Here is a 19516-nt window from a genome sequence, read left to right on the forward strand (position 1 = left end):
TTGACCTTGTAACTAAAATATCTTGTCATTTCAAAATTATTTCTTAAGCTCTGAAGGTTGTTTTTTCCCCCTAATAAAATAACCAGACACTGGACAGACTTTTATAATGAACAATAATGGTGTTTTATTGGCAAGCTTTAAATTAGGAATAACTGAATCTCAGTTGGAGGTCTGGGAAGATTATTTAAATTTTGCTTAAACAAAGTATTAGTTTAAAGGTCTGCACACTTACAATTTTTATTGTTTTTCTTCTAACAGTTTTATTTGTTTTAGATTGATTTGTACAGAATAATGTCTCATTATTGGTGGAAAAAAATTTGAAATTAACTATCATAGTCTCATTTTTTACATCACAAAAACCCAGCAATTCAACAGCGATGTTTAGACTTTTGAGAGCTACTTTTTGGATCTACAGTATGAAGTTCCCATTAGATTTCAGCCTACTCATTTAAATCCTCTTACCTTCCCTAAAGGGAGCATGAAATTGTTACCAAGCATAGGGTCTTAGAGTTTTGGAAGACAACTAAGAGAACTTACTTACTGCAAAATCTTGTCAAACAGAGTTGGGTTAAAGATCAAATGGACTGATTTGATTTTCTACTGCTATTATTAAAATAATGAACTGTATTTTATGAATTAATGATGGACTGATAAGGCAAAACATTAAGAATAACTTCTAATAAAACTGTCCTTTCTGTCACGTTTCAAATTCCTCTTGTTCTTCAAAAGAAACACTATCATCAGTTAGTCCTCTGTTATGTTACAATCATTTTGGTACTTTCATCTTGCATGCATTCCTTTCAGTTCTGCTGCATATAATGTGCAATGATATCCTGCAAAGAGCGGAAAACATCTAATTCTGCGAGTGATTGCTGTGAAAGTGCTGATGTTGAGACATTCGGTGCACTGCAGACGTCACATATGTGTTTTGCTTGGAAACTCTAGGTGTGGGGGTTAAACCCTGTTTTCACAGAGCTGACTGAAGTTACAGTCAGCACCGCTGTCCTCCGTCAACCTGGAAATAGTGGCATGTTTCTGCTGCTGTCATTGTTTCACAGCGGTTTATTATGATGTATCAGAATGTGACCAGATACTGTCAGTTTCTGCATGTGAAGCTGGTTTCAGTCTTGACTTAAAGCCTCCAGGAATCTCAGAATCTCACACGCTCCTGATGTTATCATGGTTTGATGAGTAAGCACAGGAACATAAAACCAGGTAGAAGAAAAAAGGATATCAAAACATTTTGTTGTTTTTTTCATTCAACACAATGTGATCAAGGAATTGGCCTGAATGTTTTACACACTTTCACGCCCAAGAAACCACAAGACCAGTCATTTCTTGTTCTTGTCATGAATAGCAAATGAATTTGGGGCTTATGATAATCTATTGGAACCATTCTTTTTTTACGCCATGTAGAAATTACATTGAAAGATTTGTTATGTGGAAAAGAAACAACTGGGTTATGTACACAAAAGCTGAAATATATACATACATTCACCTAAATGTTTTAACAAGTGGTGCTGAAGGTTCTACAGTGTCTTTTAACTGGACAGGACCAAGGCCTGTTAAAGCGCCATTAGTGATGAATTTGACAGCACTGGATGAACTAAAACCCAGAACAATGGACGTCAGGGAAGATCTAAACCACTGCTAATTTCAGGATCATCATTTCAAACAAATATACATGAGTGCAAGTTATTCTGCATCATGACTTTGACAAAACGTGAAATAACTAAATCTTTCTTCTGAGAAATTGGACTATGGATTTTTATTAAGTATGAGTTGTCATGTTTGATTTACAGTTAGACCCAAATGCAGGCAGATCAAGAAAGGGAGGTGAAGTGAGAGTTTTAGTTTTGAAAAATTAGGATTTACAATACTGGCACAAATAGAACAGGTCACGGAACCAGAATGAGTCTAACAAAAGAATCCAGCAAGGACCAATAAAAAACCAGGAGCTTAAATACTGAGGTAAGGATAGAAAATGATTTAGAACTAGACAAGCTTAATCAGAGGGGATGCAGAACAGGCATTGTAGAATGAAAGCAGGGCAACTGAGGGAGAGAGGCTAATTACCACAAAGCAAGCTGAACTAACACACAACAGGGTCTACAAACCAAGAATAACACTGATCTAGGAGAATACAGCAAAATGCACAGAGAACAGAACACAACAAATAAGTAAGAAACTAAACCTTAAGAAAATAACAATATGGCAAGGCCCTAATAACAATAATGAACTCAGAGAAATGAACTGAATATGGCAAGACCTAAATTGCAACACTAAACAAAAACAGAAGGCAAACACAAAAGAAAACCAAAACACGAACACCCATGGATCATGACAATGAGCCATACTCAATGAAATAACAGAATTAAAAACTTGAATTATACCTTTCTGTGTGTAGTGAAGCTATTTGATGCTCACTTTGTGAATCGAAATGCTGAAAAAAATGAACATTTAACTTTAATATCAAAGATACCCTGAACACAAAATATGGCTTTTAATTGATTATTTGCATTTATTAGGGGAGAAAAGCTCTCCAAATCAACCACCATGGAAAAAAATCCCCCTGTCGTTAAATCATATATTAACTGTGATTAACCTCATTTTTAACCACACTTTATTAGAACGTCTCTAACAACGGCAAGTAGGCCAAAAGATTTCAAACAGCAACACATCATGCCTCAGGAATATGAAAACAGATGAGAAACAGTCACTGATATCTATTCTGAAAAGGATTACAAAGCAATTTCTAAGGCAAGTAAGAGCCTTTGTCCACAAACAGAGGTGAACATTTTCAGTAGTGGTTGGCCTACCAATATTACTCCAAGACTGCATCAACAAACTATCCAGAAGGTCACAAAAGAACCCAGAACAACATCTAAAGCTCTACAGGCCTCATTTTCCTCAGTTAAGGTCAAAGTTCACAATTCCACAATAAGAAAGAGAATGGGCAAAATGGGCTCCTCTGGAGAGGCCAAAACCACTGCTTATCAATACAAACAAAGACCAGTCTCTTCTCTTAATGATCCCCAAGGCCATTAGGAAAATATTCTGTGGACCAATGAGAGAAAAGTGGAACTTTTTGAAAGTTGTATGTCCCGTTACATCTGGTCACACTCACAGTCAAATCATGGTCGTTGTAGTGTAATAGTTAAGGACTGATCTGCTGTTTTCATGAGCAACCTGCTGGAACCACGAATTTTGCTCTCTAGCAAAAAAATGTCCGACCATCAGTTTGTGACATTAAGCTCAAGTGCACTTAGGATATGCAGCAGAAAAATGGTCTGAGGGGCAACAGCAATTTAAATAAACAAAATAAATAAATAAACTTAAGGTTTTGGAGAGGCCTACTCAAAGTTTGGACTTAAATCCTATTAAGATGCTGTGGCATGACTTTAATCAAGCAGTCCAAACCCTCTAATGTGGGTAAGTTAAAACCATTCTGGTAAGAAGACAGTCAGTCAGTGATTTTCTGAAAAATGAGTGGGCCATAATTTGTCCACATTGACATAAAAACTCATTGCCAGTTATCACCTGCCCTTCATGTCACCAAGGATGGCACAACCAGTTATTAGGTTTAGGGAGCAGTTACTTTTTCACATAGGGCCAGGTTGGTTTGGATGTTTTTCTTTCCCAAGAATAAATAAAATCATCATTTATAAATTACTTTTTGTATTTACTCAAGTTACCTTGGTCTGATATTTAAATTAAGCTTTTTGAAGCATGAAAAAACAGGAGGGAAACTTTTAAAAATAAAGAACATGTACTGTTTCAATGGTTTTTCAATGGCGTGTTCCCCACCTCTCACCTGTAGACCACTGGAGATAGGCACCAGCTTCCCCATGACCCACTGTAGAAGAAGCGGTAGAAAATGACTGATTGACTGACTGACTGACTGACAATAAGAATTGTAAAGATGTTACTGACCATATGAATAAACAAAAGGAAAATAAAATAATTTAAAAAATACATATTTAAAGTCATCTATTCTGGCAGCAAGGACAACACTAATAGAAATACAAAACAGAAAACTACTGCAAAATGGTAACAACAACTGGAGAATGGCAGAGCAATGACACTGATCCCGGTGCAGTAAAAACATAACTGAATGAAAAAGAAACAGAAAAGCCACTCTTAAATTCTCAGCCATGCATGTTAACAAACACCAAAGACTCTTGCAGAAATTGCAGAAAAAGCACATATTTTCTGTAACCACATCAGAATTACCATTTGTGTTGTCATAGACCTACATTTCTAAGTAAACCAAATGTACCTGAGAACACTTCTGTCGTAAATGGGATGTGATTTGACTAAACATAAAGGAAGATTAGTCATAGCTTCTCACATCACCCATAAAAGGAAATTTATATTCTCTATAACTCTGTTAACCCTTTATATACCACTAAAACAGTCAAGAGCACATGATCATTATACTACCTTGTGTCTGAGAAGAAAAACAGATGCAACATTGCCTATTCTGTAACCAGTACATCCAATGTAATGTGCAAACTGCTTAATGTAGCAGTTCATAAAGTGCTTTTGAGTCATTAGTATGACTAGAAATGCACTATATCAAATCCATTTACTATCAACCTACTGGCTTCTGGCTAGATATTTGACCACTGTTACCAGTGGAATTATTTCATTTGGCTGATACTTGTTACCACATTGAAAAAATAAGTAATAAAAACAGCCAAGGATATTTACAGGTTCATCTCAATAAATTAGAAAATCATTGAAAAGAAAATTTATCAAAAAGGGAATCTCATATAGTTTTAATACACATACTGCAAGTGTTTATTTCTGTTCATTTTGATTATTGTAAGTTACATCCAAGGACAAACCAAGTTTCAGTTTCTCAGAATTATTGGAATATTACATCAGACCAATAGAAAATGATTGTAATACCTTCCACCACATTAACGTGGTGGAGGGGTTTGAGTGCTCAAATGATCCTAGAGGCTATGTTGTCTGGGGCCTAAATGCCCCTGGTAGGGTCTCCCATGGCAAATAGGCTCTAGGTGATGGGTCAGACAAAGAGTGGTTCAAGAATCCCTCATGAAGAACAAAATATCGAGGCACGTGACGTCGCCCGGTACGGCGGAGCCGGGGTCCCACCCTGGAGCCAGGCCTGGGGTCGGGACTCGTCGGAGAGCGCCTGGTGGCCGGGTTGCTCCTCGCGGGACCCGGCCGGGCCAAGCCCGAACGAGAGACGCGAGGCCATCCCCCACCACCTGCAGGGGGAACCGTGAGGGACCGGTGCAAAGAGGATTGGGTGGCAGACCAAGGTGGAGACCTCAGCGGCCCGATCCCTAGATGCTTAGGCTGGCTCTAGGGACGTGGAATGTCACCTCGCTGGGGGGGGAAGGAGCCTGAGCTTGTGCGGGAGGTCGAGAGATATCGACTAGAAATAGTCGGGCTCGCCTCCACGCCCAGCGTGGGCTCTGGAGCCCATCTCAGCCGTCTCGTGTTGGGGTTTACCCCAGTGGATGAGAGGGTCGTATCCCTGCGCCTTGGGGTTGGGGAGAGGTCTCTGACTATCATTTCAGCCTACGAGCCGAGTGGCCGTGCAGAGTACCCGGCCTTCTAGGCGTCCCTGTCGGGGGTGCTGGATAGTGCCCCTCCCGGGGACCCCATTATTCTGCTGGGGGACTTCAACGCCCACGTGGGGAACGACAGTGACACCTGGAGAGGCGTGATTGGGAGGAATGGCCTCCCCGATCTGAATCCGAGTGGTGTTTTGTCATTGGACTTCTGTGGTAGTCACGGATTGTCCATAACGAACACCATGTTCAAATATAAGGGTGTCCATCAGTGGACTTGGCACCAGGACACCCTAGGCAGGAGGTCGATGATCGACTTTGTTGTCGTATCATCAGACCTTCGGCCGCATGTTTTGGACACTTGGGTGAAGAGAGGGGCTGAGCTGTCCACTGATCATCACCTGGTGGTGAGTTGGATCCGCTGGAGGAGGAGAAAGCTGGACAGACTTGGCAGGCCCAAGCGCATAGTGAGGGTCTGCTGGGAACGCCTGGCAGAGCCCTCGGCCAGGGATGTATTCAACTCCCACCTCCGGGAGAGCTTCGACCAGATCCCGGGGGATGTTGGAGACATAGAGTCCGAGTGGACCATGTTCTCCGCATCTATTGTCGATGCTGCTGCCCGTAGCTGTGGCCATAAGGTCTGCGGTGCCTGTTGTGGCGGGAATCCCAGAACCCGGTGGTGGACACCGGTAGTAAGGGATGCTGTTAAGCTGAAGAAGGAGTCTTATCGGCTGTGGATGGCTTGTTGGACTCCTGAGGCGGCTGACGGGTACCGTGAGGCCAAGCATGCTGCGGCCAGGGCTGTGGCAGAGGCAAAAACTCGGGCCTGGGAGGAGTTCGGTGAGGCCATGGAGAAGGACTACCAGTTGGCCTCGAACGGTCCGTCGCCTCAGGCGGGGGAAGCAGTGCTTCGCCAACACTGTTTATAGTGGGGGCGGAAGACTGCTGACCTCGACTGAGGACATTATCGGGCGGTGGAAGGAGTACTTCGAGGATCTCCTCAATCCTGCCATCACGCATTCCGTGGTGGAAACAGAGGCTGGGGACTTCATGCTGAAGTCACCGAGGTGGTTAAAAAGCTCCGCAGTGGCAAGGCTTCGGGGGTGGATGAGATCCGCCCTGAGTACCTCAAGTCTCTGGATGTTGTAGGGCTGTCATGGTTGACACGTCTCTTCAACATTGCGTGGCGGCCGGGGACAGTGCCTCTGGACTGGCAGACTGGGGTGGTGGTCCCCCTTCATAAGAAGGAGAGTCCGACCGATAGTCGAACCTCGGCTTCAGGAGGAGCAGTGTGGTTTTCGTCCCGGCCGTGGAACACTGGACCAGCTCTATACCCTCTACAGGGTGCTCAAGGGTTCATGGGAGTTTGCCCAACCAGATCACATGTGTTTTGTGGACCTGGAGAAGGCATTCGACTGTGTCCCTCGTGATGCCCTGTGGGGGGTGCTCCAGGAGTATGGAATCGGGGGCCCTTTACTAGGGGCCATCCAGTCCCTGTACGAGCGGAGCAGGAGTGTGGTCCGCATTGCCGGCACTAAGTCGGACCTGTTCCCAGTGCATGTTGGACTCCGGCAGGGATGCCCTTTGTCACCGGTCCTGTTCATAATTCTTATGGACAGGATTTCTAGACGCAGCCAAGGGCCGGAGGGGGTCGGGTTTGGGGACCAATGGATTTCATCTCTTCTTTTTGCAGATGACGTGGTCCTGCTGGCCCCCTCTAGCCAAGACCTACAGCATGCGCTGTGGCGGTTCGCAGCCGAGTGTGAAGCGGCTGGGATGAGGATCAGCTCCTCCAAGTCCGAGGCCATGGTACTCGACCGGAAAAGGGTGGCTTGTCCTCTTCAGGTTGGAGGGGAGTTCCTGCCTCAAGTGGAGGAGTTTAAGTATCTCGGGGTCTTGTCCACGAGTGAGGGAAGAATGGAGCGGGAGATCGACAGACGGATCGGTGCGGCTGCCACAGTAATGGGGGCGCTGTGCCGGTCCGTTGTGGTGAAGAGAGAGCTGAGCCGAAAAGCAAAGCTCTCAATTTACTGGTCGGTCTACGTTCCTACCCTCACCTATGGCCATGAACTTTGGGTCATGACCGAAAGAACGAGATCCCGGATACAAGCGGTTGAAATGAGCTTCCTCCGTAGGGTGGCCGGGCACTCCCTTAGAGATAGGGTGAGGAGCTCGGCCATCCGGGAGGGGCTCGGAGTAGAGCCGCTGCTCCTCCACATCGAGAGGAGCCAGTTGAGGTGGCTCGGGCATCTATACCGGATGCCTCCGGGACGCCTTCCTCGGGAGGTGTTCCAGGCACGTCCCACCAGGAGGAGGCCCAGGGGACGGCCCAGGACACGCTGGAGGGACTATGTCTCTCGGCTGGCCTGGGAACGCCTTGGGCTCCCCCTGGAGGAACTGGAGGAGGTGTCTGGAGAGAGGGACGTCTGGGCGTCTCTGTTGAGTCTGCTGCCCCCGCGACCCGGTCCCGGATAAGCGGAAGACGACGAGTACGAGTACGAGTACGAGTACGAGTACATAAATATTATACTCTGGGCATATGTCCTACACAGTCATATGGAAGACTGTTTCACAGTTGTATAGCAGATTATTGATACATAGGTTACAGGTTTTGATTTATTTTACTGAAGTACTATATAACATTTTATTGATATTATAGAAATAGATGGGACTGTTTGAATTTGAATAGTTTCTATGATTTTATTTCAATAATATGAAGTGCAAAGGAAAAACTTTTTTGCCATATTTTGATTGGACTATATGAGAGTTTAACAAAATGTTAGAGTAGATCTGATCTTATAGAGGACTAGAGATGTAAGTAGGTGGTTACAGTATGTTACCTGCATGTTTCTATATCTACACTTTTTTGTTTTGTACTAGCCGGTAATGTATCTATCAACACCTTTGATAAACAGTAAAATCCGTTTTCCTTCTCTGATGTAAAGAGATCCATTTCCAAGATTAATATGAAGTACAATGCTAATGCTGCATTTCTTGCTCCTGAACCCAGTCATTTAGCTACTGAATATGCATATCAATAATATCACTGCAGTCCAAAATAGAGAGACACAAACAATGTTCACTTACTTTTGCGGCTGTAAAGGTAAAACACTTTCTCAAACAAAATAAAATCAAGCACGTTTGGTCTAAGCTTTTTTAAAATCAAATCCTTAACAAGAACATCGACAGAAAATTTCAAGAAGTGATTTTTTTTCTTCTCTGTATTAGTGTACACTCACCGGCCACTTTATTAGGTACACCTCGCTAGTACTGGGTTGGACCCCCTTTTGCCTTCAGAACTGCCTTAATCCTTCGTGGCATAGATTCAACGAGGTACTGGAAACATTCCTCAGAGAGTTTGGTCCATATTGACATGATTGCATCACACAGATTTGTCGGCTGCACATCCATGATGCGAATTTCCCGTTCCACCACATGCCAAAGGTGCTCTATTGGATTGAGATCTGGTGACTGTGGAGGCTTTTAGAGTCCAGTGAACTCATTGTCATGTTCAAGAAAACAGTCTGAGATGATTTGTGCTTTATGACATGGCTTGCTGGAAGTAACCATCAGAAGATGGGTACACTGTGGTCATAAAGGGATGGACATGGTCAGCAATAATACTCAGGTAGGCTGTGGCGTTGACACGATGTTCAATTGGTACTGAGGGGCCCAAAGTGTCCCAAGAAAATATCCCCCACACCATTACACCACCACCACCAGCCTGAACCGTTGATACAAGGCAGGATGGATCCATGCTTTCATGTTGTTGACACCAAATTCTGACCCTACCATCCAAATGTCGCAGCAGAAATCGAGATTCATCAGACCAGGCAACGTTTTTCCAATCTTCTATTGTCCAATTTTGGTGAGCCTGTGTGAATTGTAGCCTCAGTTTCCTGTTCTTGGCTGACAGGAGTAGCACCCGGTGTGGTCTTCTGCTGCTGTAGCCTTTCCGCCTCAAGGTTCGACATGTTGTGCATTCAGAGATGCTCTTCTGCATGCCTTGGTTGTAACGAGTGATTATTTGAGTTACTGTTGCCTTTCTATCAGCTCGAACCAGTCTGGCCATTCTCCTCTGACCTCTGGCATCAACAAGGCATTTGCACCCACAGAACAGCTGCTCACTGAATATTTTCTCTTTTCCAGACCATTTTCTGTAAACCCTAGAGATGGTAGTGCGTGAAAATCCCAGTAGATCAGCAGTTTCTGAAATACTCAGACCAGCCCGTCTGGAACCAACAACCATGCCACATTCAAAGTCACTTAAATCACCTTTCTTCCCCATTCTGATGCTTGGTTTGAACTGCAGCAGATCGTCTTGAGCATGTCTACATGCCTAAATGCGTTGAGTTGCTGCCATGTGATTGGCTGATTAGAAATTTGCGTTAACAAGCAGTTGGACAGGTGTAACTAATAAAGTGGACGGTGAGTGTATAATGCCACAGTTGAGGGATCACCAGTCAAAACATAGGAACAAGTGAAGGAGCTTACATTTCGCTCCACTTTGACTTTAGAACCGATATTGTTTTTCAGCAGGGATTTCCCACAAAAGCGGCACAGCTTGACCTGAAAGGGTGCTGCAGCATTAAAGAGTGTGTCATCAGTGTATATATGGCTATCAGATGTGTCAAATCATTTCTTAAAATAGAAACACATTGATAAAATCAGACCCATAGAAACCAGATTTTTCAAAAACAAAAAAACACTTTATGCTAGTAGTTATCACATGACTTAGATGTTCTGTTTGACAGATATCTAATTTAATTTAAAGTCAAAAATTGTTCAGTTTTTGTTGTTAAAAACTGGATACAAAACATTGTTCTGCTTTTTTGGGAAAAAAATACAAATTTTATTTTTATTTATTATCTTTTCTTATTTGTGCATATTAGTTGTTTTTAGTTTTGTATTGGTTGTGTGCTACTGACAATATCATAAATCATAAATGTGTACCACTGCCACCTTTCCCTTAATACCATTGTTGACATTGGTGGTTGAACATAGAAAAACTTGTATACAGGTAAAATATGGACAAATAAAGAACAATGTTATAACTACTATTATTACTTTTAATAACATTATTTAGGATGCTGAGGGCGCAACCCTACAAGGAACGTTGTACAGGGCAAGAAAAGAGAGAGAGATAGAGCTTTTTTTTTTCATGCCCCTCAACCATCCCCTAGGACATACTCTCCCCCCCAAAAATGAATTGGGATTTTCGCCCCTGAGCACAGGTAATATATAGAAGAACTTCAGACTGCATTTCAGTCATCACATAGAACTTTGAAGGGTCTGAAATTGGAAATTCTGAAATGTTAAATCTCTGAGTCATCACTGCATTCTGTATGATTTGGTTGGCTGGATATCTTTAACCATCCATAGGCAACATATTGGTATGTTTTATAAAGCTCTGGTGAGTAATCTCCCAGGATAAAATGCTAACCTACTTTCTGTTTGCTCTAAAAACTATTATTTAATTGCTGTCAAATGGTTGCTTTAAAACATTCTGAGAACTTTGATAGATTTTGGCAAAACAACATTTTCCTACTATGAATCATGGTCTTGGAATCATCTACAAAAAGTTCTTCAACTCAAAACACATCCATTGATGATTTTAAAAGAATCATAAAAATGCACCAAAGGAGGAATGCCACTGTTTTTTGTCAATGTTTCTTCACCCTTCTTAAGTGACTCCCACCAGGAGTCAGAGCCACGGAGGACAAAACTTCAGGATCATAGGGATCATCGAACCCCTCCACCACATTAAGCTGGGGATTTTACAGATGGGGTTAGAGTTTGAAGAGTGGTCACTCATCTTATTTACAATGAAGGTAAGCAGGAACTCATGGGTTAAACGTGAAAATTAAACGTACCTAGATATTCTGATCTAAAGTATAAATAACTTTAACTGTAACAATAATTTTGTTTGGGTGTAAATAAATCTGGCACCAGAAAATTAGTTGTTTCTAAACATTAGTTCCCAAGACTGTGGAAATGGTGGTGGACCTTCGGAGAACACCACCCCCATACACCCCTCTCACCATCCTCAACAACACTGTATCGGCCGTGGACCACTTCAGGTTCTTAGGAACCACCATCTCTGAGGACCTGAGATGGTCTTCACAAATAGACACTGTTCGAAAGAAGGCCCAGCAGAGACTGTACTTCCTGAGGCAACTCAAGAAGTTCAACCTTCCACAGGAGCTGTTGGTCATCTTCTACACTGCCATCCTTTAGTCTGTCCTGTCTTCATCCATCTCAGTGTGGTTTGGCTCATCCACAAAACAGGACAGGTCCAGACTGCAATGAATAATCAGGACTGCAGAGATAATAATCAGAGCTGACCTTCCCTCCATCCCGGACTTATACAGGTCTAGGGTCAAGAAAAGAGCTGCCAAAATCTCTGTCAACCCCACACACCCTGCACATAAACTGTTTAGAGTTTTACCTTCAGGCCGCCGCTACAGAGCACTGTTTACTAAAACCAACCACCACAGAGACAGTTTCTTCCCCCAGGCTGTTTCTCTGATGAACATTCAATAGAGTACAGAATAACAGCATACAGATGTTGCAAATGCACCTTTTTTATTAGATATGTGTATATTGTACATTGTAAATTGTAAATTTGTATATTCTGTAATGCAGAATATTTCATTGTACATTGTATATTGTACATTGTAAATTGTGAATTGTAAATTTGTATATTCTGTAATGCAAAAACAGAACAAAAGAGCAAAGTGTACCGGAGGCAAATTCCTTGTTTGTATGTACGAACTTGGCAATAAAGCTGATTCTGATTCTGATTCTGATTACTGGAGCTCATCAATACAAGGTAACAAAAGAAAAAGTGTTGTAGAAAAATAGGAAACTGAGAGGCTTTTCTGATTCTCACAGACCAGGATTCTACCGAGTCTCACAGTGAAAAGCTAAAATTAGCACTTTGTGACATCATTATTTACACATGTGACGTTTGGTCTCCCATTCCCCCTGGAGGAGTGTACTAACCACATCCTGAATACACAACTGCGCTGAACCCTGAACACCAAAGAGCAACAAAAAAGGCTTCACAGTTACATCCACACTGTCAGGAATTGTGTTTAGGGAGTAGGATCAGGATGCAAGGAGATACTCGGGAGCCATATGGTATGGTTAAGATTCATTATTTATTTGGAAGGCTTGATGAGCAGAGTTGACAGAGCAGACTTAATCAAGCTCGGAGAATCAGGTCAAGATAAACAAGATGTACAGGGCTTACTGGGAGCTGAACAGGAACAGAGACTAGATTGGCATGGAATCAGGAACATACCAGGATCATAGCAGGAACTTTGCAGGATCCTGCAACGAGGAACAAGCTTTTATACAGAGGAAAGTGAATAGTGAGACAATGGGAAGGAGAGGCAGGTAATCAGGGTGAGTACTGACAGGTGTGATGACCAGTGTAGGGAACTGAGGTAAATAGGTTACTATGGCTATGGGGAAACTGAGATATGGAACATGAGGAGAAACTAAACTAAACAACAAACTTGGGGAAACGTGCCTGAAGGGAAACACTATGGACAAAGCAGGGCGAGAAATTAAACAGAACATAACCTAACATAAATAGTAACTCTAGAAGGAACTCAATCTAAGGACATGGAAAGAACTAAAGGTAAACTAGTACAAGAATACTTGGCAAGAAACTAAAACTAAAGAAAACCAAAGAAGGGAAATAACCATAAGGAATAGACAAAGAGAACTGTACTAATAATAAACCTGAGGGAGAAACAATTCCAATAAACAAATAAGTAAAAAATAACCAAAGGGACCTACGGATGAGGGAAGAAGGAACTACTAAAACTAAGGGGCAGAAGTGTAGACAAAACTAAAACACCAGGATAACAGAAGGAATATATAAACATAACTATTAAACCAGAAGGAACAGAAACATCTAACTGAAAAAGTAAAACACAAAATCAAAAATGGCAGATCCTGACACAACACCCTGCTAAACTGTGACAAACTAATGCAGAAAGCAGCTAATACTGGCTGTGGTTCCAGGCCTGCATATATTGAATGGTAGGGCGTTGGTATGTATACTTCTCTAATAATAACTGTAAACATTATTCATTTTAATACTAAATTCTAATGAAAGAGGATGAATCAGAATGGTTATATAAAGACCCCACGGTGGTGCTGTGGTTATACTGGTCATCTTAAACTAAGAGGTTGCAGTTTTGAATCCTGACTGGAGTTGTTTTATTTGGAGTTTCCATGTTCTTCCTTTTCATATTTTTATTAAAAAAAAACCTTTATGTTGGGGTGCTAATAAATGACCCTTAGGAGTCTGTATGCATGGCTCTAGGTCTCTGTGTTTGGCCCGGTAAAGGAGGTTCAACCTGCATGGCTATCTCACCTCACAACCACTGACGGCTCAGACTCAACTTGTAGTTCTAAATTTTCAGTACACCAAATGAAAAAGTGGACATCTGGATACAGTTTTAAAGAAGAACAATCAACAAGATAAAACCAGGAGAAAACAATGTGGGCTTGTTTTTGGAATTTGCTTTTTTGAATTGTTGTATTCAGTTTTGGAGATTTTTGGATTAGAAAAGATAAGTGGAAGTGAAACAAAGCCTAAACATTACTAAAAGGTACTATATAGTACATGTTAGCAAGTCAGTTGTTTAAAAGTCAGATTAGTTGTTGTTTTGAGTTTTTTTTATATATATTTTATATTTTTTTTGTTTTCTTCTTTGTAAATAGTCAAGTTTTGATAGATAGGAAAATTATAATCATGGTAATTATTATAATAATATCAATAACTAATATAATAGTAGTTCACAGTCTCCCCGCTGTACTTCACACACTGAAGTACAGTGGGAAGAACAAGTATTTGATACACTGCCAATTTTGCAGGTTTCGTACTTGCAAAGCATGTAGAAGTGTTTAATTTTTATCATAGGTACTCTTCAACTGTGAGTGACAGAATCTAAAACAAAAATGCAGAAAATCACATTTTATTACATGACATAAGTATATGATGCATCAGACAAAAAAAAAATCGTCTCCTGTAGTTCTTGACGAGGTTTGCACACACTGCAGCAGGGATTTTGGACCACTCCTCAGGATCTTGAGAAGATACAGATCTTATCCAGTTCCTCCAGGTTTCGGGGCTGTCGTCAGACTTTCAGCTCCCTCCAAAGATTTTCAATTGGGTTCTGTAGACTAGCTAGGCCACTCCAAGACCTTGAGATGCTTCTTACGGAGCCACTCCTTAGTTGCCCTGGCTGTGTGCTTCGGCTCGTTGTCATGCTGGAAGACCCAGCCACGACCCATCTTCAATGCCCTTACTGAGGGAAGGAGGTTGTTGGCTGAGATCTCCTGATACATGTCCCCATCCATCCTCCATTCAGTACGGTGCAGTCGTCCTGACCCCCTTGCAGAAAAGCATCCCCAGAGAATGATGTTTCCTCTTCCATGCTTCATGGTAGGGATGGAGTTCTTGGGGATTTACTCATCCTTCTTCTTCCTCCAAACAGGGCGCTGCAGGATTTTAATCCATGGTGGCGTAGTGTGTTACTATTGGCCTTCTTTGAAACTGTGGTCCCAGCTCTCTTCAGGTCACTGACCAGGTCCTGCTGTGTAGTTCTGGGCTGATCCCTCACCCCTTATCCCTGATGTCCTTACACAGCTCTCTGGTCTTGGCCATTGTGGGGAGGTTGGTGTTTGTTTGTTTGTTTGTTTGTTTGTTTGATTGAGTGTGTGGACAGGTGTGTTTTATACAGATAATGAGTTCAAACAGGTGCAGTTAATACAGGTAATGAGTGGAGAACAGGAGGGCTTCTTGAAGAAGAACTAACAGGCCTGTGAGAGTTGGGATTCTTATCGGTTGTTGAGTGATCAAATACTTGTCATGCAATAAAATGCAATTTAATTACTTAAAATCAAACAATGTGATTCTAAGGATTTTTGTTTTACGTGACTCACAGTTGAAGAGTACCTATGATAAAAATTAAAGACTGCAAAATCTGCGATGTATCAAATACCTGTTTTCTCCTCTCGGCAGCCTCCCTGACCAAGTTTGGAGAAATGTCCAATATTTGTAATCTCCCTATTATCCCATGTTGTCTCTGGTTATTGGTAACTGACCTCACTGTGTCATGGTTTTACATAATGTTGTGAAATGTTTGTACTTTTCTCCTGACTGATACCTTTGTCAGATTAAATAAATTTACCCCTTTTTACCCTAAAGAATACAAATGTGCAAATGTTAGACAATTTCTACTTTACCAACTGAGCTACTTCAGGTTCATCAGTCAGTGTAACTGATTGCTTTTGTGAGCTGAAGACAACTAGATGCAGAAACTGAACCAGAAGGTGTTTCAGCAAGGTATCAGTGTGCACACCTGTACAACCAGGTTATTGCAGCTTTGTAGTTGTTGCATTGTGTCCCACAATAGATTAGTTCGGTTTTCACTTGAATTGTACAGGATATGTCTAATTGTTTTACATCTTAAAAACCTGGTATTTTTACAGTGGTCTGTACATCTTGAGGTGTTACCTGAAAACCATGTTCCTTAGTGTGATGCATTGTTATAATGGAGAACCTAATGGCAACCCAAGGATAAACTGCATCATGTTAATGTTTTTTTTTTCATCTTGCAGCAGACTGTGCAACTAAAACAGAATCTGCAAATTGCTGACAAAGTGGATGATATCACAGTCATCCTGAAAGTTGTGTTGGTTCAGATAATCTGTGAACAGTTTCTGCTGTCACTCCACTGATCCCAGGCCAAGTGTTGGTGTTCCTACCCGAGCATCATGCAGCTGCTCCAGTGGTGATTAATCCACCATCACCATCAACTGGCCCAGATATTCTCGCCTGATTTGCTGTGATGACCTGTACAGAAGAAACTGTTCTTATTTCTCTGCTTCCGCTGCTGATCACACTCGAATAAAGAGTCTCTGCAGATCCTGTGCGGATACTGTGCAGCAGGACAGAATGTGAATCAGATAGCAACACTTCCTGCAATATGTTATAAAACTTTATACCAAAATGCCGTCTATCTGAATACATGTGCACACATGCACACTAATATGATACCACATCTGCAGACACAACACACGCAGTACACCCAAACAGCGGGTAAGGGGATCAGAAACCACAGTATCACCCACACTCACAACTTTCACTGTTCTGCAGCAGAAACTTGCAGAGGCAGGAAATAAGATGTGCTCCTATAAAACATAAGCACTTCAGGTGGATCTGACCTGATGACATCAAAGTGCTTTTAGATCTGGGGGTGATAACACTACCGGTAGGAGGAGGTAGCCAAGGCTTTCTCAAATCTGTACCTGGGGGTGGTGCTTTCCACTAACTCTTTTCAAAGAAAGACATAGAGAAAGTGCAACAGAATGATGTCAAAAATAAAGACACACCAAAACGATAGTGGGTAACATTTAGCAGATTACAGAATATCCAGCTCATGTCCTACACATGTTTGCCTCCAGACAGGAGTTCAACTCTGCTGACAGTTTCAAGTTTAAAGGTACAGTGTGCTTACAGGACTGGGTGCAGGGAGGTGGACAGCAAGTCCAGGTCAGCTCTAAGCTGTGCCTTGATAACAGCTCTGTTGCCCAGCACAACGCTTCCAGGCGGAATCTTAGCAACAAAGTTGTTCTGTTTCAAGACTTTTGATCTGAGTTTCTGTCTCAAGTGTAAAATTCTAAACTGAAGGATGGGTTAAATGTGGAGAAAAAAGCTTCAGTTTATGCAGAATTCAGCTGTAATGGGTTGAGGCAGAATCTAAAATGTGGGTTGATACCACAGATATGTGATGCAGATAAAACATTTTTTATGATGAAAATAACTCAAACAGAAAAAGAATGGGTGGAAAAAATTAATTCCTTTTTCCATCAGTGATCTGTTGTAAGCCAACAGGGGATGTCCCACTTCTGCATGCTGAGCCTAAAGGTAACACACAGAGACACATTATGTCTTTCTATCTTTTAAGGGACTTAGCACTGACTTCCATTCATTTTCTTTTCATTTCAATGACCTAACCCTAAACCTATGCTAAACTCAGTTGACACCTTAGTCCTAAACCTAACCCCTAACCCAAAGACAGCATTTCTATTTATGGGGCCCAATGCCCTGGGCCCCATAGGTCCTCATATATATGTTGAAAAAATAGGCCTTACACTGTAACAAATGCTAGAAGACACACCTGTGGACCTGTGGCTCACAATTTCAGCTTTTATCATTTTCTCTTCCATTGTCCACTGCAGCACAAATTGTTCTGCTGTAGACAATTTTTATTGTTTGCAAATAACTGTGTGAAAATAATTCAAAATCATTACCTGAACCATTAATTGTTACTTGGATTGCATTAAAGGACAGTTTGATTTTTTCCTGTTTCTTTACTGAACCAGTTTTTTCATATGCCATTTCCTCTGATCAGAAACCTATGAGTAGTTTTATTGGTTTGAAGGTAACATATCAGACTGCAGAAGCTGGACTGCAGTTTGGGTCTGTGATAAACCTGATAGTTCCTCAAAAATTTCCACTATGTACACATTTTGTCATGTCACAATCATAACATTTTAATCAATTTTATTAGCAGTTTATGTGAAAGGCCAACACAATAAAGCATAACTGTGAAGTGGAAGGAAATCAATACCTGATTTTTAATATGTTTTACAAAATAAAATCTGTAAAGTGTGGTGTGCATTTGTAGTCAGCCAAACATTGTTCTGATACTCTTATATAGAATTAAAAGCAATTAACTGCTTTAAGAAGTCCACTTGTGTGTAATGTAATATAATATTGTATAAATCTAGTTGTTCTGTGAAGGTCTCAGAGGTTATTTAGAGAACATTAGTGAACAAACAGCATCATGAAGACCAAGGAACACAGCAGACAGGTCAGGGAGAAAGTTGTGGAAAGACCAGAGCTCTGTTCAATCCATCTTCTGAACATGGAAAGAGGATGGACCATCTGCAACCCTACCAAGACATGGAGGTCCATCTAATCTGAGAGGCCAGACAAGGACACCATTAAACAGAGAGGCAGCCAATAGTCCCAGGTTAACTCTGGAGGAGCTGTGGAGATCTATAGCTCCGTGGGAGAATCTGTCAACAGGAAATCTATTTCTTGTGCACTCCACAAATCTGGCCATTATGGAATAAAGGTAAGAAGAAAGGCATAACAGAAAGAAGGGATAATATGTTCCATATTCAGTTTGCCACGAGCCATATGGGACACAGCAACCATGTGGAAGAAGGTGCTCTGGTCCAATGACCCCAAAATAGAACATTTTCGCATGCATTCTCTGCAAACTGCTGCGTGCATCTAAAACCTAACATTGCACATCCTCCTGTTCACATCATTCTCATTGTAAAACATAATACTGCCAGGATCATGCTGTGTGGGAACTTTTTTCAACAGGGAAAGTAAGCTAGTTATAGTCGATGGTGAGATGGATGGAGCCAAATAAGGGCAATCCTGTACCAAAATCTGTTAGAGCTCCAAAGGACTTGAATGTCCTGGAGGTTACCCTCCAGTAAAATGATTCTGAACGATCAACCACAGCTACAATGGAATGGTTTAGATAAAAGCATATTCATATGTTATAATAGCCCAGTCAAATTCCAGACTTAAATTCAACTGAGATGTTCTGGGTCCTGCTAACCTAACAGAACATCTCACATGTTATTTAGAAAGTTTAGGAGATGATGGGTGTTGCATGGCCCAATTGTAGCATGATGTTGAACCACCCCATTGTTGCTCATGGCTGCACAAAGTGTGATATTACCACCACGCTTGCCACGAACAGCGACAATGGCACATTGGCCGGTCAAATTTTTGCCTCTCCTTCTCTTTTTCGCCAGATTGAATCTGGCTTCCTCCAATTATAGGTATCCATGGGGTTGGTCCTTTGAATCCAGCTGAAAAACTGTCTACATGAAGAAAAATGCTAATTTGAAAG

At 41.7% G+C, this 19516-nt stretch overlaps 1 protein-coding gene across 2 annotated transcripts in view; it reads right to left on the minus strand.

Moving 5' to 3' along the window:
- Positions 1-16455, minus strand: part of cd28 (CD28 molecule) — a 42280-nt gene extending 25825 nt beyond the window's left edge. For both annotated transcript variants that reach the window (XM_047371290.1, XM_047371288.1), the window contains exon 1: positions 16341-16455. The gene's annotated coding sequence lies outside the window, so the exon portion shown is untranslated. The remainder of the gene's footprint in view (positions 1-16340) is intronic.
- Between the last annotated feature and the right edge of the window lie 3061 nt (positions 16456-19516).

The sequence above is a fragment of the Girardinichthys multiradiatus genome, chromosome 7 (genome assembly GCF_021462225.1).
Source record: "Girardinichthys multiradiatus isolate DD_20200921_A chromosome 7, DD_fGirMul_XY1, whole genome shotgun sequence".
Classification (NCBI taxonomy): Eukaryota; Metazoa; Chordata; class Actinopteri; order Cyprinodontiformes; family Goodeidae; genus Girardinichthys; species Girardinichthys multiradiatus.